This window comes from Trachurus trachurus (assembly GCF_905171665.1).
Source record: "Trachurus trachurus genome assembly, chromosome: 1".
Classification (NCBI taxonomy): Eukaryota; Metazoa; Chordata; class Actinopteri; order Carangiformes; family Carangidae; genus Trachurus; species Trachurus trachurus.
The window spans coordinates 15,869,558-15,895,493 of NC_139891.1; the positions used below are offsets into that span (position 1 = coordinate 15,869,558).

Here is a 25,936-nt window from a genome sequence, read left to right on the forward strand (position 1 = left end):
GCTCTCGGATGTGAGATGTCGCTACAGGGCGAGTGATAAGCAATCATACCTATTACCTCTTCAGCAAATAATCAATGCCATCACATTATCCCATGACGGCATTTCGGTCATGGGTTTATACATAATTATTATTCTGTAGCCGCATGTATCTGCTTGACTGCGGAGCGCAATGACATATCACATGCTTTGGCATGATGGATGACAGATAGACTAAAGTGTTCACCTCCTCAGGTTTTTTTTCTGCCCCCTCTCTTATTTTACGCGGCTGTCATTTGAGTATATGGGAATGCGGTTATCCTGTTTGGAGGGAAGGCTGTGCTGGGTTGTCAGCCGCAGCCTGAAATCCACAGAAAATCCAGCTCTGTAAGAAAAGGAGTATATCCAGCAGGCCGGTGCACCCCGGGATACGTCAATCATGCGGATTCAAGAGTGAGAGCTATGAGTCTTATTTACAGAAGAGACATGTGGGGCTGCAAATGACCTTGATGTGCAACTGAAAACTACTGAAGGTTGCTACAGTTCTTTGATAGTGACCTAAACCGAGAAGCAGCAGCCAGCCTCTGTTGTGTGTGTCCATGGATGCACAGTGTATATGCCTAGTGATCAGCAAGCTGTCCTTTGTTTTGCCTCACAGTTTTTTGCAACTCCTTGCTGATGGTGATTGAGGCTTCATGGTCAATGATGACAAGTTGTCCGCTCTACAAATAATTGCAAAAAGATATGTGGCAAAATAAAGCACCCCTCAATGGCCATTTGTGTGTGTGCGTGGCGCGCGCGCGTGTGTGTCTGTGCTTGCTTGGCTGGCAGTGGATTGGCCCTTCAGCAATCAAATGGCTCTCAGCAAGGAGATTGTGTGCAAACTCTTTGTGAGAGTCTCAATATACAGTATGACATAAAGGGGTGGATATAGTCTCTATTGGCTGAAGTGGTTGACAGTATATGTTGACTCATCTGTCAGCGCTGCAGCTAAGAAAAGTGTCTCAGAGGAATACACTGAGCAGGTGGGAAAATGGTCAGTGTAGGCAGTTATCGGTGGCCTATGTCTATGCTGGAGAAGATTTTTTTTTTACGTAGATTTGCTTGGCTGCCATTTTGGTAGCATCTGTTAAAGCACAGGCTGGTCTCCAAGGAGATTATTATGTTTGTGGATGAGAAGAATATCACTAAATCGTCTGTCATCACTGCATCTGTTTGTGCCTAAGTGATCCTACAGTCCCTTGGTTTCATTTGTATGCGGTGTTGATTATGTGCCCTGAATGCCTCAGAAAGATATAGGCTCAGAAATCCTTGCGTTTTCCCGTCCAAACCTGGCATTGTTGGTTGTGGGCGTCTCACAAGTTGTTTATCTGTTTTGAGCTGTGACTTAAAGTGTGTAGCCTCTATAGTATTTGTGTTTTCCTTCTCCAAATTTGCACCTGCTACTGTGGATGTTTACTTTTGTGATAGGCTGGAATAGTGATAGGATGTTTGTTAGACATCACACCATGAAAGCACGGTGTTTCAAAGAGCATCTTGTGTCACATCCAGTAATGACACCCACACAGCGCTGACGGCGTTGAAGCACCTGAAGCTCTATTATGTGCAACAGCAGCAATCAAGCAATCTGCTGACTGTAGGTCTATCTGTCCTCCTTTAATTAGGTCACTGATTCATTTCACTTGCTATGATGCACGCGAAACACAAAGCTCCTTGTTGAGGAAAACAGGGGGCAAATTGGGATGGTTGTGCTAATTCGGATTGTTCTGCTTGATTAACTGAGGACTGACTTTCTTTGTTTGGAGCTGTTAGTGTAACACAATATTTGCTTAGGATTTGGGTGGCTCCAATAACAATATCAAGGCCTGTAATGGGAGCAGCCTGTGATTTAAATGAGGGATCATATATTCAACATCTTGAGCTCACATTGAAACCTTGAGATAATGAAAATAAACCTCGGCAGAGGACATGATCCACCGCAGACAGACAATAACATGAACATATACAGTACAGGCTTCTACTGTAGATGAAGACAAGCAGGCATAAAATCAACTGTGTAACTAGTGAAGTCTCTATTTCCATTGTCAAGGGTTATTGAGACACTAACTTCAGACCCTTGTGCCATTAATTCTGTTTAGTGGGCACATAGAACCTAAGGGCTGGTTTCCACAGAACCATTTTAACAAGCTTCTCTTCAAGAATTTGCAGTTTCTGGTCTCCAGTCCTCGATTTAGCTAATTTATGCATGGCAAGGTAAAGGTTGTGTCAGAAAGCCTTGTAAATAAACAGAAGGTGCTCACAGAGACAACTAACTCCCTGCATAAATAAATTGCCACTCTTGTAGCTTAAGCTGTGAAAAAAAAAACTAATCTTAATTCTTCGGTAATAATATTAAGTTTCATTGAAAGCAAGCTGTTGAATTTCACTGCATGATTTGCTAATGCGGTGATGATTCACATTCCCAGTCTCAACCCCACTTTGTGTGTCGAGTTTAACCTAATTCAAAAGCCTTTTCCTGCGCTAGACGACATCTCTCTCCCTGTATTGAAATAATGAGGCCAGATCCTTGCCCGTCTTCCTCATCCACCTAAAGCACTCGGTCATGTGTTAACACATCCTTCCTCCTACCCTTCCCTCAAAGAATAACCCCGGCTCTCCGCATTTTCCACCGTCGACTGGAGCGATCAGCTCAGTTCACCTCTCCTAATGTGTGAAACTTGCCTCCCATATCATTCAACCCTATTAGAGGTTCAGACCATGCGAGAGGACTATGCAGTTACTTTACTACCTGATTAGCTAGTATATGCTTGGGGAAGGAGAAAACCAGTAGTGGACGACTGGCTGTCAGATCTCAGAGTATTCACTGTCTCATTGCTCCTATGGCCTCGACTAGAGTAGCCCTGCAGAGATCGATGTCTTACTCAGCCTAAATTTGGAGCTGTGGAGGTCTTCCTGTTCAAACCACCACAGCTTATTATTATCTTTCTGTATTTTGGGCCATATTGGAGGAAATGTCCATTGTTGGCCTGACTGCTCATGCCGAGTGTTAGGTGGGCTGTTTCTGTGTGGTGTTGAAAGTGAAGTAATCCTGCTCACTGGTTATTGCATTGCAGTATGTTGTAATCATAGCATTAAACAACAACAGCTGGTTCTGAATTGGAGGTCGAATCACAAAAATGACACTGTTGTAGCACTGGCATTAAATCTAACAATCACACTTGAAGCAATTATTTGAATAATTGGTTATTTGGGCCAACATGAAATATATGTTGATAATAGAATCCTTGTTTAAAGGTTCGTGGTTTGATTACAGGGCCTGAGGCCTTTCTGTGTGGAGTTTGCATGTTCTCCCTGCAACTGTGTGGGTTCAGTCCGGGTTCTCCAACAGCCCAAAGGTGAGCAGGTTAAGTTGATCGGTGACTTGAAATCGCCCATAGGTGTGGATGTGAACGTCGTGTGAGTGTTAGTCGTTTCCATAAACCTTTGATAAAGTGCTGACCTGTCCAGGGTATACCCTGCCCACCCACATACAGTAGATGAGCAATATAGCGTGTTAGCCTACAGAGATTCCTTTAAATAATTTCCCAAACCTTTACAAACCAAGTGATCAATCCATTCAATTTGAACAGGAAGATTACTTAATAATGAAAGTAACTATTAGTTGCAACTGCTAACATTAATAATAATGATAAACTTCTAAAAACACGGCTACCAGTAACAAAGCTATAGCGACGAAAACTCCTCAAAGATTTCATTGCATCTCATTTTAATCAAAGTTTTATAACAGGCAAATTAAACAAGCCTAATGACCTCAGGTTGTGATCTGTCTCACATGGGATGAAAATTATTGAGAAATCAATCAGTGTAAATCAATGCTGAAATTGCCCCCACAGTCGTTTACTTTGATACTAAAATCATGGTGATGGGTTTATGTCTTCTGCCTCCTTATATCTCTAACTTTCCTGCCATAAGGATTCTACAGAGAACAAATATTAACTAGTATGAGTTGCCGCTAGCTTTAAAATAACACTATTCACAAGTTAATGACCTGTAGCTGACTTCTTCCTTTGAAAAAAATCAGTCTGAGGGTTAGCTGGGTAACAAAGGTCAATACTTTTTTTTCTTTTTGAAAAGACAGGCTTTTATTTGTGTTTCTTTGACCAGTTGACCAGCCTCACTCTTCTGTTTCCTAGGCAGGCCCGGGTTTATTGCATGTCCAGCTTTTATGTTTGGCATCACAGACTTTTATTTATTGTGGATTTATTGGTTGCAAAAGACCTTGTAATGCTGTTTTGAAGAGGGCAGTATAAAGTGAAGATGCAGGTTATTATTATGCCATTTTGAGGTGGCAGTGGGTGTTTAAAGGTTAATTTGCCTAATTTTTACACAATTACTTCAGGTAACAATTTGAGAAAGAAACAACACCACAGATTTTTTTATACCCTTCATCTTAACCTATATGACAGGTTTGACTTAAACCACAGCCTACAACAACCTTGTAAATGTTGCAACTCAACATCTGCGCTGTGGCACAGACTTACTAAGAATAAGAATAATGATAGGCTCATTCAATTTGATAAAGGGGGTTTACTATCAGCACTTGATTTGTCATTGAACTACATGTTTAAGCAGCTGCTTTTTATATTGGCTACTATATCCACAGTCCATTGTTCCTTTGAAACCTCTCGCTCACTCAGTTGTTCCTCTTTCACAAAGAAAAATGAAAACACTTGTCCCTCCAGTCAACACATCTCCTGTCCACACTTCTCCTCTGTGCCCTTCACCCCCCCTGCATCCCACTCAAAGTTGTCACCACTCAATAGAAACACACACACACATGCATGCATCTCTTCCCACGTATACACCTAACACACATCAGTGCGGCACACATCAATTACCACCATGCTTTCACACACAAACACACACACACACACACTAACACACATGTGCAAGCTAACACAACCATAGAGAGCCACACAGACATGTCCTGCAGCGGTATATTTAGTGACACACACTGCCATTAGGGAGCTGAACGGAGAATCAGTGTACAAGGCCAGAGTGATTGTAAGAAGCTCACTCAAAGGTCTGCCGATTATTTTGGTCTCCGCAGGAAATCATTTACAATAGCACTCACCCCCCCCCCCTCCTTTTCCCAGTTCAATCCATTTAAACAGTGTGTTACTGTGCGCGTTTGTGCGCCGTGCATATGCAAGTCCTAAGTTAGCCGGCCGCCACTGAATTGATGGGGAAATTCTTTGCTCTGTTGTTTGTGCGGCTGTGACTATGGCGTGCTGCGGAGGCCTCGCTTGTTTAAAGAACGGGGTGCTTGGAAATGAGTCATACACAATGTGATGCAACACAGCGGAGCAGATTTGAATTATGGGGCAATGAACAATGAGGTCATCACAGGGCTGGGGGCACAAATCTCTCAGTGCTGTGGCATAACACAGCATTTCTTATCAATGGCGGAAACGACAGCATGGTTTGGAAATGCAGTATTGTTTAAATGTTGCAAATAAAGGGCAGGGATGTGGTGGTGACTGTAGCGACTCAGACAATGTAAGGGGAATTCTGGCTTGATTGCAATTGTTTCGTTTTTTTTTTTAGTGCTGTTTACTTAAACCAGATTGTCTGCATGTTGTTAAACTGTTGTGATTTTTCCACATCCATGTCCCGTTCCAGTGTGTCCACGCCTCTTATATCTATCATACTGCATCCGATGATATTTTCCATATCCTTTTCTTCTTCAGCAGATTGTCCACAATCAGCGTCTGCTGTAATACCATCATCCCCAGGCCCCTCTTAAATTTCCTGCTTACTGGGCTTTTACTTTAACTGCATTACATACATCTTCCACTCCCTGTTCATCTGGTTCCTTTCAGCATAAACCAGGGTGAAAGATCTGACTCTGAGCACTTTGATGCGACTAGCCGTTTGATGGTAAATTAAAAAAATAATATTGTCGTTTATTGTGCCTGTTCAGTGGCACAGCTGTGATCTTGATTGATATCGAATGCCATTTTCATTCCAAGTCTATGAGAGTGAGAATATGTGCCAGGGAGTATTGATCTGGAGCTTAGATGATGGTGCAGTATGATAGGCTGAAGGAGGGCTAGGATGACTAGATGGTCATGCTTGATGGAACAAAGATATTAACAGATATAGTAGAGATCAATGGCTCGATAATGTATGTTTACATCATTTGTGCAGTTTTGTGTTTTTTTCCCTCCCTCGTGTTATTGAGTCGTCCAGCTTTGTCTCAAGTGTAAATATAGCACCTTATGCCGCCTCAGGTTAAATCCCCTTTGACTGGCTGGTGAATCATTTTCTGTGAAAAGTTGAATAGACCTTCAAACGGCTAGCTTACTTTTAGCACATTCAAAAGATGGGCCTCTAAAACAAACTGCATTGTTTTAGCCTCCGCCGAAGACATTACAACTCATTTGAGATAAAAGCACCATGGCCCTTTGGCATGTATCAGCTCCCGTCAATTTGTTCCTGACGTATCTTTCACATTTTGCAATAAAACCATTTTACCACCTCTGTGTTTTGCAAGGCAGCCTGATAGTGTCACACCAAGACAGATGAGTACCACACTGGCCTGTGGGCCTGCAGCAATAACTTACACGGACCACGTGTCTCTTTTCTAACCATGTGAGAAATTGTATGCGTGTTCTTCTGCGCTGTGCTTACGTGCGCTTTGAACACTCGGATTGGCCCCCGCTCAGATGGTATATGTATGATGGATGAGACGGCATCCATCACATGTATCAAGATGAGAGTGAAGAGGGTATTGGTCCAGGGCTTTTATTCTCGAGTAAGAGTGAACTGAGGCAAGTCTTTGATAAATGATATTTTGTACGTTGAAACCAATCTTTGTGTAACACCAACATCAGGCAATTACTGTCAGCTATTTTCATGGTTAGAATAATATATATCGATGTGTGTTTTTTGTGTGAGTGTGTGTGTGTCTTTACTGTATGTATATATGCGCACCCGTGTATTGAAACATCTCATTGTCCAGGGTTGAGTACGGATGATTACAGTTCAATGGTTCACAATAACTGGACAAATCAACCAGTTTTTTTAGTTTCATCGTACACACCTCCCTTCTTCCCCCCCCCCCCCCCCCCCCCCCCCCCCCCCCCCCCCCCCTCCCCCCCCTCTCTTTTCTCTCATTCTTTCAAAGATGTATGTGGGACACATACTGTAGACAAGAGCCTTTAATTTTACGCCTGAATAGACCATATACACTATTGCTCCATATTCTTCATGCTTATATTGAATCTGTCGTAGCCCAAAGGGGGGGATTGCAGTTTTAAAATGAACATAAAGGGGACCCCACCCTCAACATTGCTTCATTTGAAAGTGCCATAAATCTCCAGCACTATAGGCGTCAACACAATTTCTAGTGTCTTATGGCGCAATCTGTTGTCTAAGGCATAATTACAAAGGGTAATACATGAAAAACCATCATGAAAGCATACTGTAGAGTCATCCTAATTACATACAGTGGGCTCGTGAGTAATGGGGGTGACACGGGACATCAATACAGCCACTGCCTCTCATAATAGAAAACACCATTGTTTTACTGTGAGAAAATGGTCAGCATCTATCATGTGAAATCTACTCCCCGTCTTTTTTTCTTTTCTTCAGGAAGACACTTAGCTCAGAGACGACTTAAAAAAAACAAAACAAAACAAAAAAACTCCTTCCCTCTCCTCGTCACGTCCAACCATTGTTCCATCAGACTAAGGCACTTGCTCATTGAAAACCCTCTTGGGCAGAGCCCCTTCTAGTCTCTTAGTGAAAGCTCTAGGCGTTCACCGTTTTCCCACCCAAGTCTCGCCTGTCTGTCTGTTTGTTGCTCATCTGCTGGTTGCTGTCAGAGGAGCCCTCTCTCCTTACTAAAAACTTACTTCTGTCTCATTGTGTGAGTTCAAATGATAGCCTAGTGTCCTCAGAAGGGTACTCAGAATACGGCTGCTGAAAAAAGTGTAAAATTACTTGAGCAGTGACAGTCTGAAATCACGTTGCCCATGTTGATGCAGCTGAGTTGCCGGAAATGGATTTATAGTTAATATCAACATAGAAAAAAAGAGTTTCTCACAAAAAAAAGTTTCTCACATTCAGGTTGTAAAGATTCATGTTCACCAGGATCTGACTCATTAGCAAAACAGCGCTGGACAATTTTTTTTTTTTTTTTAGCTGCAGCCACTCATCTTTGCCGTTCCTTTGCAGCTATATCTGCAGTGACTAATTCATATTAATTCCACCAATAACTTATTTTTAGGCATAGGGTAAACTTGGTTAACACTTAGATAAAGATAAAGATAAAAACCACTGATACAGTTGTGGTGGTGTTGCTGCAGAAATCCTCCAACAAACACTGCAAATACTGTTTCACCATAGTTCCTCCTTTTACAATCTATTTGCCAGACGAGAAGACTGGTACTGGATGATTCTGCAAAAACCTAGATTACATTCAGTGTCAATATTTTTAAAAATAAATTTGCTTTGTAACACCTACAATTAAAGTGAGAGAAAGGGTGTTTTCATGGCAGATATAAAGCTAAAAAGTATATCTCTCACCTACACAACCTCAAAAATAAATGGGATGCTGCTTCCTGAGATATAGTGCTGCACATAGATCATGAAATATGGATTCATCAAATATGAATGCAATTTCTAGGGATAATGGGCTGACGTGGCTATAGGCAAAATGTAACAAATAATTTTTTATTTTATTTTCATCCAATTTGAGTTTTCCAGACTGGAAGTTTTTAACCTGTGGCTTCTGATTGCTGAAAAGAGAACAAAGTAAGGATTTAATGGTGAATTCCTCTTCAGGGTAGAACAAAGCGATGGTGCACCGCTGATGTATGCATGGGCTTTTGTAATTGCCTGCATCTTTAATCTTATCTTTCCCCTTTCCCACTTGTTCACATAAATGAGTCCTAATGAAAAATCTCATTCCACACCTAGTTCCAATCCTTACACAAACTTGTTCCTTCACCACCTTCGCCTCTGCACCCCAACATGTTTCTTTTCCACCTCTCTTCCTCCATTCCTCATTCATTGATCCCTTTATTGTTGACCAGCTCCGTGTGAATAATGTATACCGTGTTCTGAGGGAAGCGAGCGAGACGCGAATGAAGGTGCTGTATAGGTGGGGGAGCTTAGTGCCTAACTTGTTTCTCGACGTGGCTCGGTTGCCTCTAGCAATCCTCCTGCGTTATAGTACATGCACATATAACACAGGGGGTATACACTCATCCACATCACACGCACACCCATGGATATATGCAAACACATGCATGTAGACAAACACTACAGTGAATCCATCTTTTGTTGCAGTCTCTGCCCACCCAACCATAGAGATATTGCTCACAGCCTCCTGTACTGGCTAATAGACCCAATTACTGCACAGCACTGCCTGAGAGCTTCACAGAGGTCCAGGCCCTGACACTCTGTATAGAGGTGTGTGTGTGTGTGTGTGTATTTCAATATGTTGATGCACTTGTTTTTTTGTGCCTGTGAAAATCTTGCATGGCACGCAGAGATGCTGGAACTGAAAATTCAGGGCCAAATAGATATATGCTGTTTTGTCGGCCCCAACAGCCCTCTCAGTAAACAGCAAAACACACACACGCACGCACGCACAAACACACAACTACAGCTCACATGCCGCGAGGCACACGCACAAACCCATGTGCAATGTCAGTCACAATACAGACACTCACATTGAGATTGACCCCAGTGAGATGAGGCTGCAAAGTTTACCCTCCAGAGAAGTGGGTTGGGGGGAGGTGGGGGGAGTGGAGCCTGGACAGAGAGAGAGAGAGAGAGAGAGAGAGGGGGGGGGGGGGGGAGCGAGAGAGAGAGCGAGTCTCTCCAAAACAGAAAATAGCAAAGAGGGCCACAGAGAGATACTGTGGGGAAAAAACATAGTAATGGAGAACAGGGGGAGATGCAGAGGGAGATTGGGAAAGGAGACAAGGCACAGACAGAAAAAGATATAAGACACATCCTAACCCTGTGAATAGCTGCCACTCTGCATTCTAGTAAAAGAGCTAACAATTTCCCTTTCTGAAAAGTGTCTGTGGCATTTGGCTGCGAAATGCCACCCATATAAACCAGTTATCATGGCACGAGAGAGCTTTTTAGCTGTAAACTGCCAGCGAGCACTGAGATAGACTATTATAGACTTTGATACCCTGACACTTAAGAGGTCATTATGAGGCAGAGCACACACGCACACGTGCATGTGTACGTGCGCATGCAGACGCACAAACACTAAACAAGCAATCATGAGCGAAAATGGCTTGTGAACTGTCTGGTTCTTGTGTTTGAGTGGGTTACGGCTATTCACACGATCTGGAGGGGGCCATTATTCACATCGCACCCCACATTCACTACATATTACGGCTATCTGTCTCTATTGTGAAAAATGACAGGGATTTCGGTTCACTGAGCTCGAATAACCGCGCCCTTCTCCCTGTCTGTGTGTGTGTCTCTCTCTCTTTCTCTCTCTCTGACTCTGTCACTCCCTGTTGCTCTGTCTTCTCTCTGTCCGTCTGTCTTTCTGTCTGTCCACAGGACTAGGACGTCCAGCTGCCACTGAGATGTGATTCTCTCGGATTTAATTTCACTTTGAGAAAGCAAAGCACATTATAACAGGTAAGATTTGAGCCCGTACGTGTGTGTGCAAGCATGAATACAGATGCCATTTTGGCCCGTTACAATTAAAAAATTTTTAAACCAGGGATGTTGAGTCATTCCTATTTACAGCAGGCTTATTTAGGCCTGGAAATGAGTCACGCAAAGGCATACACACACCTGGTGTGTTGTCTTTTTTTGCAGACCCTACAGTTTGCATTATGCTTTTTTAGAACCCAAATATGCCCCAGTGTTCTCCCCTGAGATCTCAGGGTTCCATCTGTGCCAGGAAGTGCTCTAATTGGCCCGACAAATGTGTCCTCTCAAACTGCTAATCCAATCAGATATGACCCATCGAGCTTCAAAAAGAATACCAAACAGCATGCAATATGCAGTGAACACAACAAGACGTGGAATAAAAAAGCAGAATACGACAGATAATGTGTGAAAACATATTGAATTAAATGCAACCTGCCTCCTTAAAGGAATCAACAGGAGCTTGACCGCAAAATCAGACCTTCATCTGCCCATGAAGCCACTCACTGCAACTTATTTACAGTGTATTTACAAGCTGAGTCGGGCCTGTAAAATGTCGAATTTACGAGCTCCTTTTTAATTAGGAATACTGTCTCCTAGAGTTGGGCTGATGAATTGCACATTCAGTTTATTGATGATAGAAGAGGGTGCAGTTCCTAGTTATTGACAGCTGGTCAAAGTATCCCAGCGGACATCAGTTTTTCACTAAGAAGAGAAACGTGTTACACCTTTGCTGTATAAAAACCCCAAGGCCATTTTCATGTGGGATCCTATTCTTTATTGATTGAATCGGCTGAGGCTGATGTGAAGAAATGTGTGTGCTCTCTCTCTCTCTCTGTATGGTTTGGCAGTGTGCTGTGTAGTTAGTAGTTATTTAACTTTTATCTATCTGAAGGACAAGGTCATTTTTACTCAAGTGTCAAGTCACTTCAATAAAACCTTAGCAATACACAAAGACATCTGTGGGAGGTTATTTTAGTTTAGATTTGAACTATTCATATTCAATTATTTGGGCTTTTCATTTATTTAATGGTACAACACCTTGTGTGTGGTCCAGGTTGACCTTCATCTTTACTACATTATAGGGACATGAATTAGGCCTATTATCCATAATGTAAATCATTGAATTTCAAGGAAACAACATATTGTAGAAGTCTACAAACACCAATAGTCATCTGGGAGGCTCTGGTTTAGGCCGTCTTGTTAATATAGAATCTGCCATAAAGGCCAAGATCAAAGGAGTATATTGTATAGTAAAGAGAAGGAGAACAAATGAACTCAAAATAACAAATAAATTAGATTTAGTATTCCAACTTTTCATCAACTCCAGAGAACTGTAATTGTAAACATATAAATGAACACAAGATATCCTGTTATGCCTAAAAAATGTTCTTTTGTAAGCTCAGAGGTCACCACAGAAAGAAGTTGTCAAGGATGCAATCAATGTCAGGTACCAGATGAAGAAGAGTTAGAGGTGGTTAAGCAATAGTCTGAGGTCTTAAGTTAGAGTCAAGGTTAAAGTAAATCCTCAGGAAATGAATGCAAGCCAGTACAATGTCCTCTGAAATCACAGAGACACAACTCTGTGTGTGTGTGTGTGTGTGTGTGTTCCCATGGCCATTTTAATGCACTTCCTGTCCAGTATGTATCCCCCCTAATGCTTTCCTTCCTTTCCTCTCATATGACTGTAAATATTTGCTTTGAAACCTAATTCTGTGATATCAAGGCCGCATTCGTCTTTATTTCAATGAAACAATGACTGAATAGAAAGAACAACAGGAAAGGGGACAGATCATTCTTCGCGTAGGGAATGTGCTTTTTTTCTGAATGAAACAGGTGTTTCCTGCTGCGCACACACACACAGACACAACCTTCGTTTAGCACATTACTAATGACAACACTGACTGAAATTCAATCTGTATCAGTTTCACTGGTTAAACAATGATTACATGTAAAGAGAGTCTCACCACAGTGCACTACAAATATGCATGGCGAGATAAGCAGATAAACGCTGGACTTGGTGCATTCAGTGAAATATAATTGAATGCTAGGTGCGAGACTGAATTGAAGCAAAGTGATTTTTTTTTTTTTACAAGGTTATCCTCTTGTGAATCAAAATTGTGTAAAAATGGTGAAGAAAAGTTCATTTTTCTGTATCTTCAACCAAGACCAGAATAAAAAAAGTAAATGGTTTAAATATGGAATAATACAATAGTAATAATTAATTATCCAGTTGTAGCAGGAACTGCGCTATTGTCATATGTACACACAATTACATGATTGCAAATACACATTACACACACAAACACACACAAACACTCCTTCGCCCCCCCCCCCCCCCCCCTTTGCCACCTCCAATGAATAAGCGTATTGTCTCATAATGTGACCTTTGACTGGAGTTGAGAGGCCTTTGTCCTGAAACAATAGTGTCCATATTGTAAACCATGCCAGTCAACGCCGTCTGCCCAGCTGCCAGAGAATGGGTGCAGATTGTCCAGGGTCCAAGTTGAAGGCTTTGAGGCAGGCACTTGTAGAGTGTATGTGTGTGCGCGCGTGTGTGAGTTTGTTTGTGCTTGTGTATTTTTGTCTGTAGTGTTTGTGTATGTAAGATGCAAGCCTGTTTCCCAGAATCAGCAGATGGGCCTGTGCAATTAGATTCAGCCTTCTTCCCTTGTGTGCACACATGTATGAGTGCACAGACACACATACACGGACACACACAAACCCACACAGCAACACACATGCACACACAAACACGCCCAGGACTAAGCATGAAGCAGATGTCTCTGAAACACTAGACCTGACAGTTACTGTAATGGAGGAGGAAACTGAAGAATGAAAAAAGAGTTGCTAGGGCAACCATTAAACATCACTCAAAAATGTTCAACTATTATCTATCTATCTATCTATCTATCTATCTATCTATCTATCTATCTATCTATCTATCTATCTATCTATGGGTAAAAAATAATAACACATTCACAAGCTGTAGAAAAACAAACAAACACTATTCCTTTTTGTTTTGCCCACATTCACATGAAAGGCAAAGCAGTTCAGTGTGATTAGTTTTGTGTTGTTGTTTACAGTAACAACTGTCTGCTCCCTGGGTTAATGAATCCAAACTCCCCCTAATTAGAAACAACTGGACATTAGTAATTGAGTCTTTTGTTTAACATGTTGCCACGTAGTCCAGACCTAATGCATCACAGTGAAGCACAGTTCCCTTTAGGGTGGTGAACTGATAGATATGCCATTCTTGATTGTAATTATTCCTGGCCAACTTTAATCAAAATTCTAAATTCAATGTTTAATCAATTATCTTCGCCAAGGCTTTTCACATTAGTCCAGGGCTGCTGACCAAGAGACGAGACTATGGCAACCTTGTTTTTAAACGATGTTCACCACATAGGCCTATCGTGGACTGGTCCCACAGGTACAGTATGTAGCTCTGCTTCTGGAAAGCACGAGCTTCATTTGGCGCACTCACGTGCGGACGCGAGTTCACGCGCGATGTTTGGCCAAGTATCTTTACCGACCGGTAGTTAGAAACACTGCAGTAGGCTACATTGGCGCTGAGCTTTAACTTCTGCCAGACACAAACACAACAGAACAGACGCAGACACAACAGACCAGAGCTGAGCAGCACTGGAAGTAGCAGGTAAGCAACTCACGCACAGGCCAGAGAGACTCAGTGCCAGGCCAGGTTAGCGGGGCAGACAGACTGGAGGGAGATGCACTACAAGCTAGCAGCTGAAGTTGGCCTGTTATTTGTTGACAGCAAAGAGACAGGTTACCTGTTTGTTGGTCCCTCAGGTCACTCCCATGGCGGCTCCTTTTTTCCGTTTCGTGACCAAAAAGATTATTGTTCCGTTTCATCCTCTCATTGCAGTTTGTAAAGCATAACACCGGCACTCGCTTTCACATGAGGGGGATTCATGGGATTCAGGGACGTTTACAAGCGTTACGTACGCCTACTCAACATGCGTAGTTACGTGTCCGCCCGGCTCTGAAAAAGCATGCGTGAATAGCTACATGCAATATGTCTAATTATGACTACAGAAAATCATTTTAAAATTGATTATTGTGATACTTTGATAAACACCCATAGTGAGCGCTTTTACTATCTGTCTGTCTGTCCGTCCGTCTGAAGCCCATGAACAGGGGCAGGGGACCATCTGACTATCTCAGTACACCATCTCCACATTTAGCCTCACTGGTCATGTATTGACCTGCAGTAACAGATAGGCTCAGAGGAAATGAGCTTGTGACTGAAAGGTCACGGTTTAAAATCTGAGTTGTACAGTAGCTGTAAAAACCCTGGCAGTTTAAATCCCTCAACAACTGCCATCAGGGCTGTGACCTCTGGGCACTTGACCTTTAAATGTTCCAGTGGAGCAGCTCAGTGCCCAATAGTGCAAGACTGTGTGGCTGCGCTGCGCAGGTCCCAGGTGTGACTGTGTTAATGTGGGAGTGTGGTCCGGTCTTCCTTCCTCTCAGCTACTCCCCCTCAGCCATTCATGCAAACATGAATGTGTTCTCTCTTAGTCAATGAGCCACGCTAAACAAGGCTTAGCCTATGACTTAGTAGCTTACAAATGTGTGGTGTTTTCGGTTATTATTCTGGCATTGAGTGGTAGCCTAATGATTTTATTTGCTAATTTAAAGGTGATGAATGATATTTGACCCTGTCTGCTGCCTGGTGGCTCAGTATCCTGCTGACTGTGCTAAAGATACCTGTCTGTCCCTTATGCACTCTTTTTTTCCCCTCCTTAGACCGAGACAGGGCACCAGGGGAGCAAACACACACACAAACTTGTATGCACAGCTTCTTCACATCCATGCACACTGACGTAAACGCAAGGCTCACATGCACACCACTTAAAACACAAATACATTGCCACCTGAGTGCAGTGTTACACTCCCCTGACACACAGCCTCCTTACAAGCGCGCGCACACACATACACATTTCAACAGGGAATAGCCCATAGAGATGCTCTTTGTCAACAACTTGGAAGAAAGCAGCTATTTAAGGCCACTGTATTCCTGCAAGGATAAGCTATCTTATTTGTTTGAAACAAAACAAGTTATGGCAGTCGCTATCACTCTCTCTCTTCCCTACTGTGTCCTATAGTGTTCTGCTCATGAACCGGTGCTAATTGTGTAAAGCTGACTATATTGTGAGTGTAGATTTCCAGCGGGCTTGGTGTGATGATTAGCAGATGCACTCACAGATGTTTTCCCTCCATGTGTCTGTTTACCAGTTCAATTGTCCCTATCGCACACTGTAGAGATTTGTTGTTCTATTTGGTTGCTCCGACATAGTTTCCAACAAAAACATTAGTTAGTGAAGTTTTACATGCTTGTGTAAACTCCATTCTTGCTGGGACTAGAAAATCAGATAATGTTTGTTACGATATGTATTGGGGAGCATGAGAATGTTAAAATCACTACAAATATCAAAAACTCTGTTGCATTATGCAACATACATTTTGGACAGCTCTTGGGTTTTCACTTTGCAGTTAAACAGACAAACAAATAAGTTAGTCTGTTATCCATTACTGTATCAGAGAGGACCAAATATGAATGTACTCTCTGTCTGTTATTTTTGATTATGATATTTTGAGGAAACATACAGATGTCCATGTGTAACAGCTCTTGTTTTTTGGACTTGAGAATATCCACACATACAGTCTTGAAGGGAAATCCATGTTCAAGACCTTTGAGATCTGACAAGCAAGTTACATTTTTGATTAAACATTTCTCACTTGCACAACTGAGCACTGATGAAACCAGTGGTGCAATAAAAAAATATTCTATTTCTAACTTCGAAAAAATAACATATCTTCCCACTATTTCTCTGCCACAAGAAAATAAAATACTTAATTTGTTTTTATTGTTTTTTGTAAAATAATTGTCTTCACAGTAGCATTAAAGTAACAATAATACCCTAGTTTACTGTGTATAAAATGTGGTGTGTTACATGTGTCTTAGTTTCACCTGTCAAAAACAAGAGACATTCAGAAATCTATTTACAAAATGCAGATACACAGTCACAGTCACTGCTCCTTTGAAGCACCGTATTTTCAATGCATATGCTCTCGCCGGTTTGTTGATTGGAATACATCAGCACACCAGGGATATGAAACTGCAATAAGATCCAGACCTCTACCCTGCGTGATTTGAATATGAAATGATTAGGTTATTGATTTTGGTTATTTGGGTCTCCTGCCCAGAGGGCTGATATTGTGGCAGCGCAATCACTATAGCTGACATTTAGCACTGTGTTTACCTTTGCTGTCTCCATTGATTGCTTCAAAATCACCACCCATACATCCTGCTAGAGCTCATTGTATCATCAGTTTTATGCTATTTCAGAAAAGTGATGGATACAGCTTATCAAAAATGCAATAGTTGTGGTCTGTGCTGGCACAGAAAATAACCACATTGCCTTGCAATCACTGAACAGTGGTTCTACAGGCTTGCATTTCAAACGTCATTTGAATACCATTATAAAGATAGTGGATGGAATGCGTTTTCGTTTTGGGCTTGAACTGAGATCTGTCTTAAACATGTGTTTGATTGCATAGGAACTGTGCATTAGCGTTCTACAGAAGATTGACAAGGGTTAGGACTGAAACCCAATGATATGCCAAGCCATTTTTACCTTGCAAGTTGAAAACTACGGCTCAGCCACGGCCCAGCAGGGAACAGTAATAAGTCCTGATTTTTATGTATTAATGTCCCAGGTACATTTCTTTCACTGAATAACCACTGCTGCGCCACTTCAATCCCAGTAAACTTTGAAGAAAATCTCGTCTTCGGTTCAGATTTTCGATTGTGTTTCTGGAGAGAAGTGAAAATGTAATATCTAACTAAAGTGTTTGCTGACAAATACTCCCATATCTCTGTGGACATCTGTCATGAGACATTTTACACACATCAGTGCTCTGAGCAGCACAGCCGTCAAAGTGACTAAAAAAGTCTGTAGTTTTACTGATATTGTAGTATATCTGTGAGGAAATATTTCTTTTTTCTGTCGACCAGCGTATTTTCTTACGTGGGAGCCAAGGTGACAGTCTGCAAATGAATGTACTCTTCTCTCTGTTAGATCTCTCTGTATTTCCAGTGCCATTTTCTCAGCAGTTAGACAATCCAGCGTTAAGTGCCTCCTTTTATATTTATATACCAGTGTTGGTACTTATGCATTATTAAATTATGAACAGGGCCCAGTAAGCGCCCCAGAAAGGCCTTTTTGAATGAATATTTCAAGACTCTGATATACACAGTTCATATCTGCTCTGTAATGCGGGAGGCCAAGGTTTGGCTCTATGTAGTCTTATGCAGAAATCACATTTCTTCCTAAACTGAATCAGTGAATCTACATTCAGATAGTTTCTGAACTTTAATTTGCTGATTCTGAATAAAATCTTTTTGTTGGCATGCGTGTTTATTTCCGGCAAAGTATTGGGATCTATCCAGCGTTTGGAGACGGGAAAAAAAGACATACTGCCTTTGTAGAAAACTCATTATTTAGGTCCTTAAAACTTCAAAAGTCCTTTTGTGTGAGGATATTTTGAAATGGAGAACAATAGGTGTAGAGGACCTGAGGACGGCAAACATTTTTAATCTTCTTTCGAGAGCAACAGAAGGAGCTGGATTGACAGGGTGCATGATAGAGGGGACAGAGGTTGCACCGTGAGAGAAGAGGCAGAATTAAAGAAAACGGCAGCGAGATGCAAGAGTGTTTAAAAGCAGAGGAGTAAACAAGACATGGATGGAGGATAACAAAAGGGGTTGGAAATAAATGGAGGAAGTGAGTGCAAGTGAACAGAATAATTGATAAATGGAGGGAGAAGCTCAAAAAGAAGAGCACATTTGAACATTTGAGTGTATTCTCCTGCTATCTGAGCCTGGCCCTTTCATGAGGGTTTAAATCTAGGCCATGAGTGTCGTATCCTGCCTGTTTGTCTCCCTCCTCTTTAATGCAGCATCATTCACTGCTGAGGTGGCTGTTCTCTGTACTGTACAGCACAACTTTCTCCCTCTCTCTCTCTCTTTCCCTCTTCTTTTCTCACAAACACAACCACACGCACACACACAAACTTTGCCTCTCTCTGCCTCTGGCTTTAAGGCATGGCTTTGATGGATCCATTGTGACAGTACTGGGTTTAGAGCACAGTGACAGAGAGGAAGAGAGAGAGAGATGGCGATGGGGGAGAGAAAGGGTGGTATGAAGGAGAAGACAGATGAATCAAAGGAGGGAAAACAAAAGCAGTGGCAGTGGAATCAACATCACTGCATCTCTAGTTGACATAATTGATTGTATCAGAGGCAGTTTTGTAAACCATTAACTTCCCCCCCTTATGGGTTACCCTGCTAAACTGACATGCTGTACGGAAAGACTGTACATATGTGTGTGGAAATGTATGACTGGATGCTTACTTGTGTATTTGCATGCTGTTTATTTTGTGCATTCATTCATTCATTCATTCATTCATTCATTCATCCATTCATTCTTTTGTGTTTTGTTGTTTCCTGCTTTGTTGCTAGCCAAGGATACGTGAATGAATCAACCCTCTGAAGTAGTAGCCTACAAGGCAAATATTGGTCAGGCATCAGGAGGGATGAGAAAACTGCCACAGTGCATTCGCTGTACTGCTACAGTATACTGCAATACTGCATGACAAAGGCAGCTATAGTTGAAGTTAAGGAAAAAAGGAATTGTCTAGGAGCGAAAAAGTAATTGTTTTGTAATTGTCAGATGACAGATGTCAGATACTGTACTGACGATCTAAACTGCATCTTAGTTAGGCTAATGAGTTTTTAACAGGAACTCGTTTGTTGTTACTTTTTTCTCCATCATGACCTCATTTAGCTTCTGTCACATCTGCCATATTTATGTATAACGTATAACAAACCCAATAACTAGAGAAATTAGTAAGTTGATTTTAAATGACAGGTTATTAGATTAAGAAAAGAGACTGCAGGCTACATCATTGTTGTGCCTGAGATCATACTCATTCACTACTCCCTTACTATCTATAGGTAATTCAGTTTTAAGAGTAACATACAGTAGTAGGTTAGTTAAGCAAAATGAAAAGAAAAAAAAAAGAAAACTTTGGACATTACCTGGGTCATTTTCTCTGCACATTTCTGTCTTTTGGCATGAGTGAAATGCATTGTAGTATTGGTCGACCATCAGTTACACATTTTGATAATACCTTGTAGGATATGAGTCCACAATGTAGTTCTCACTATGCAGAACTATAATGTGGCAACCTTGCTTCATAGTGGACTAGATAGGGAGAAGTGAGGAATTTTGAATACGTTATGTTTGGCTAATCTAAATTTATCTTAGCTGGGTTATTTAGCTTTGAGCAGGACTATTTTATGTGTTTATCTTTTTCTTCTGTATGAATATCTAGCTATGCTGCTTCATTGATGTGGTATATCTGATCCAGTGTTAGAGCATCAAAATTGATTTTTAGTGACAACTGGTGAAGAAAAGTCAGTAAATGGGTGCCATATTCATGTAACAGACGCTATTGCTAAAACGTTGGAGCATCAAAGCAGAAACAGGAAACAAGTATGAAAAGGTCTGTAATTCAGTTTCAGCTAATCTAATAATGTAGTTAGCTGTAACTGCAATCCAGATAGGATGAACTAGCGGGGGTGCATTCACTACAGATTGGATTTACCTGTTTGTTATGTGGGAAAGTCAATTTCGCCTTCAGATGTAGCTCAGCTCTGGTCAAATATGCAGCAAGTCACTGTGTGTTGGTTATGTAGGCCAGTGTGTTTTTTGAGTTGTGCTATTTTAATTTCATACATATTATTTGTCCTGTTATGTGCAACAGTTGATCTAGAGTAGACCCTATTTTATGGGTCTTCAGGTTTGTCTTATGAATCTATGTCCAAATATTAAATGTTACAGATGGATATGGATGAAAAAGATAAATGCCATAGGCTATTAACTTGCTTTAAGATTCTCACACTGATCGCTTTTGGCACTCTCTCTCTCGCTGCCTCCTGCCATCCTCCCAGTCCCCATCCCTCTGTCAGTCCTCCTTTATCCCATATTTCCATCTCTATCTTCCTTAGCCTTTTTCCTTCCTGACCTCATCCATGTATCTCCTCCTTCATCTTCTTCCCCCTTTCATATCCTTCATCTTCTGTTCTCTCCCCACCCCTCCCCTCTCCTCTACTTCTCCTCCTTGCCTCATTCTTCCTCGCACATCTCCGCCTTAGCCCGTCTGGTCTCATGAGGGAGGGAGGCGCGTAGAGTTGATTAGACTGGAGCATTAGAAAGTTCAGAGCAGAACAGAGCATGGTGTCTAGCCCGCCAGGCGGTGAGGAATCAAAACGGCAGTGCCTTACAGACGAGGTCATCGGCGGTGGATTTTCAGGGTGGTTTCGGTGCATTGGATTTCTGGGAGCGTCCTCGGAGCAGCCAGAGGCAGCCATGCGGAAACTGCAGTGGTCCGGTCAAAGCCGGAGCCTCCCCAGACGCAATTTTCTGACGGGCATAGAATGTCTAACACGGAGGGAGAGGATGAGGTGCTCAGCCCAGAGCTTTGAACTATTTTTGAGTCAAAATGATTTTAAAGGGATAGATCTTTTTAGAATAAAATGTACGGCAGTGCCACTCATGATGAATGCAAATGGGTGCAAATGCAACCTTTCGCTGCTCTGTCACAGTTTATTGACCATAACATACTGAAATGGAATGAAGAGTTTGATTAGATTATGGAAAAAAAAGAAAGAAAAAATATTAGAAATCTTGATGTGAAATAAAAAATGAAACCAACAGAGAGTGGGGTTATGTGGGATTATAGAAATCAATTTCTACAGTGTATATGAGTACACAGTGCTGAACATTTTTCACTGAGGACCTCAAATTGAGCCCACAATGACCGAAACATGTCACAGTGATGTGGGGGGTGACCTATACCTTTAAGGCTACACTCCAGCACTCTGCAGTTATTTGCTGTGAAGCCACACAAAGGATTTACAACCAGCCCTGTATGAAATAAATTGCCAGCCAGGCCACTTGTCTTCAGGGCATGGTGACAATTGTGCACATTCCTATAGTGAATCAGCCCCTCACCCACACACACACACACACACACACACACACGTGCTCTATTGCCTGTGTGTTTATACTGTACATATTAGAAAACAGCCAGTGGGAGCAGCCATACTGCATCTGGCTGCACCAGCCACACGTATGGATTCAAAATGAGAGGAACAAGCTGACGTGACTGTTTGTCTTGTTGAGTTAAGATTTGGTCAGCACAAACATGCGACATTGACTCATTATTAATTGTGATTTTAATCCGGTTTGATTGGGCTTGTATGTGAACCCTCCCCAAAACACTCCCCTCACCCCCCCCATCACATGCAACAGTATGGATACATGTTGTGGTTGGACATGTCAAGACATTCATGTTGTTGGGAGCTGACAGTATGTTTTCACTGAGCTTCCAGTCACACCGAGGGTCCACTCGCTGCTAATCAGTATCTGAGGCTTCATCAGCACAGGGCAATTATGGGGGCGGGCTTTCTATTCAAAATCACTCGTGGTGGTTTCAGTGTGTATATGCAGGCATGTGTGTGTTTTTGTTTGCATTGTGCACTGCATACAGTTCTCACTGCTAGTGCTAGTGTGTGCACATGTGCTTGTGTCCGTGTAGCCTATGTGTGTGATTGTGTCTTATGTCTCTCATTATAGGCTGCTACAGCCCAGACTCCCACCACGTCCTATCCTGATTAGTCATCTCTTCAGCCCCACACAGCCAAATTAGCTACCTGAATTTGTGTGTGTGTGTGTGTGTGTGTGTGTGTGTGTGTGTGTGTGTGTGTGTGTGTGTGTGGTCACTCTAATCAAAATTCCCCCAGCTTGTCTACCTGTGCTGATGATAATTTGCCACACTACCCATACCCACTCACGCACTCACCCACACAACCTTGTCCCAAAACTCTCCATCACACAACCACACACACACACACACACACACACACACACACACACACACACACACACACACACACACACACACACACACACACACACACACACACACACACACACACACACACACACAAGCCCTCACTCATGCACACACACACACGCAGAAATGGTCCGTGGTGGTTAAACCTACCCTAGCAAGCCAACTGGAGGTAATTTACCGTAGCTTGGCGGACACATGCCATTTTACTGAACATGGTGCATGGCCCCCTGAGCTTTGTTCCGCTCAGACTTCTCTCCAGCAGAGCAAAGAATGAACAACTGAAGAGACTAAAAGAGTGGGAAGAAAAGAACAGGTGAAGAAAAACTAAATGAAGAGAAATAGCGAGGGGAAAAGCATGTTTAAGCTGCTGAGCGTCTTCCTGTTTAATTATACCCTACGTACATCCCAACAAATTGATTGATCCATACATATAGATCATTTTGAAGATGAATTCATCAGTGTATTATTATTTTTTGGACAAACACATCAAATGCTCGCTGTCTGTATTTTGTCAACAAATATTTTAACTAATCATTTCTTCAGATTGAGGGGTTTTACTAATGATGAACATGTTTGCTTCCAAAACTGTCAAAACTGAACAATCTCTCCTGGTTTACTTCCACTCTAATTAGGGACAACATGTACATACAGTTGCACATGGACTACAAAATACTACAATTTGTGTAGCAATTACACTTTTCTGCTTTTTTTTTTTTTTTTTGCTAAAACTAAAATCGACTGCGTTGACAGCTTTTCCTAATGTGACTCACACACACACACACACACACACACACACACACCTACACACACACACACACACACACACACACACACACACACACACACACCCTCCTAGTATTCTTTTTGGGTACACTATAAACCCAGCATGGACACATTTGATACTCTCTGCCTGGAGGCTGAGGGAGTAGGGCATCTGGTCTCCTAGTGATAAGCATGTGTGTATGTGCAAATGGGTGTGCACATGTGTGTGTGTGTGTGTGTGACGTGTGTTGACAAGGTAGCCCAGTCCGGTCAGCACTCATTAGTGAAAGAGAGAATCCCCGAATGAGGAGTGCTGTGACAGGCAGGACTCTCGTTAAGGGACTATACACACACAGGCACACACACACACACACACGCTTGACACACACACACACACACAGGGTCAGGCTGCCTCGGTGTACAGAATCAGCCCAACATCAATTAGTTCATGGATGCATGCAATATAGTCTGAGTGTAGTGGCCCCAGCAACAGCTCTGCTAATTCCAACCCTGTAGGAAATAAAGATTCAGGGCAGGAAAATAAAGGACAATGAAACCAAGTCACTTATGCATGCAACACTGCTGGGCAGCAGATTGTCCTAGCGGTACACTAAGTAATGGGTTCCTGTTGAGAAACAGTTAACTCGGTTCAGTAAAATCACACTAAATATGAACTAGAACAGCAGTGTTTGCTGCAGATAAGCTCAAAGAAACAAAACTTTAACGTATGTTTTATTTCTGGAAACATTAATAGATGTCTACTGAGTAGATACAACTGGGGCAGAGATGGATAGAAACAGCAGGTAAATCAAAGGAGTTGGATTCAGGGGCGGCTATTTGTTTTGGTCTGATCCTGCTTATTAGTTGATGTTTTGCTCAGTTTTATGCAGATGCTGCTTATGCCAGGCAGGAGCTCCACTGAGATATCACCAGCTCAGGATAGGAAATACCAAGTTCATTTAAAATATATGACTCAATAATTTCATCATTTTAACAGTGAGTGGATTCAGATGGGGCATATGATGTTCGCCAAACCTTATGTGCACGATCAACTGGTGAATTCAGGGTGTAAACACATCACATATGTTCTGATAATTAGCGCCATTACTGCCTGTTTATTCACAATATATTAACCAATAGACGCATTAAGATAATGAAAAGCACCGTGTTGCAGAAACAGGCAAGTGCTCGGGGCGATCATGCATGTGGACTCTGTCAATGGAACATATTTTAACATCATTATCATGAACATATGGGAGTATGCAGCCCTGCTGAATTATGAACATAACTTGAGTGATTGGAGTTTGGATACTGGACTGCTCTAGGCGGTCACACAACTATTGTCTGTAACAGCACTGTGGAAATGAGAGGGTTAATTAACTGATGGGTGAGATGGTGCTGGAGCATACGGCGTGATGGAATAGCTCTTGAATTATGGAACAGTGGAATGCTGTGGCTGGTGGCGTCCGGCCATATGTCAGTGTATGCCTCCTGTGTCTAGCTGGGGACAGCTGGTCAGATTGCTCATGTTCAACCGAGTTAGGGACCAATCAATCAAAACGGGGCAGCTTGTTGAGTAGTTTAATCGGGGGCAAGAAGAAAGCACAGGACTCTATTGTGATTCTATCACTTTAGCACCATTAGAGATTTGTCAGGAGCCGTTAGTAGATGTGAAATCGCTCTCCAGTTGTGCCACCTGATATTTTTGAAAGTTAAACATAAAATCTTTCTGTGTTGGTTCTATTTTATTTTGCCTAACAAAACTGCTCTGCCATTTTGACCATCACTTTATTGGAAAAATAGAGCGTGGAATCTAGAGACCAGCCTGGTTAAATAGAGGTCACATAAAAAATGAAAAAATGTCTGCTTCGGCAGCTGTGCCGCATCTCCATGATATTTCTCACATCCTCAGGTCATTGTCAGGAGAAATGGTGGTTAAAACATGCATTCCTCCCTTTTCAGGCAATGACCTTTACACTTGCGGAATAGTATAGATTTGTGTCAGTGAATAAGACTTTTTTTTAATAAGAACCACAAGAATTGCCCTCCAGTGCGTAGAGAGAGAGAGAGAGAGAGAGAGAAAAAGCTTCAACTCGTCAGAAATAAAAACATAAAATATGATCAAAGTCCAGAACAAATTGAGTGACTGGATATAATGTTTGGCTATTTTATGCTGGAATTCAAATAGAATTTCCCCCTACAATCATTCCAATGTCTGTAAAATTAGTTTTTCTTTTTTATCACAGTAATTTTAAAATAATTTTCAATTTCAAGGATTTATTTTGACATACCAAAAGAAACTAGCTAGTTAATACCCCCAAGATGACTACACAGTTCTCTGCTGGTCTCTGGTACTGGTCTGCTCCCAGCATTGGGATTCTGCAGAGTGCATGCGCCCCAGGGTATATCTGTCCGTCCTGACTGCAGCATGAGGCTTTTTGTCACTGTGCATGTTCAAAGGATGCTATGGACTATACATATGTAGTATATC

The 25,936-nt window shown here is 42.0% G+C and overlaps 1 protein-coding gene across 1 annotated transcript in view; it reads left to right on the plus strand.

The window, feature by feature from the left end:
* adgrl3.1 (adhesion G protein-coupled receptor L3.1) overlaps window positions 1-25,936 on the plus strand; it is a 108,373-nt gene that overhangs the window by 398 nt on the left and 82,039 nt on the right. The window contains exon 2 of the mRNA XM_083971532.1: window positions 10,576-10,656. The gene's annotated coding sequence lies outside the window, so the exon portion shown is untranslated. The remainder of the gene's footprint in view (window positions 1-10,575; window positions 10,657-25,936) is intronic.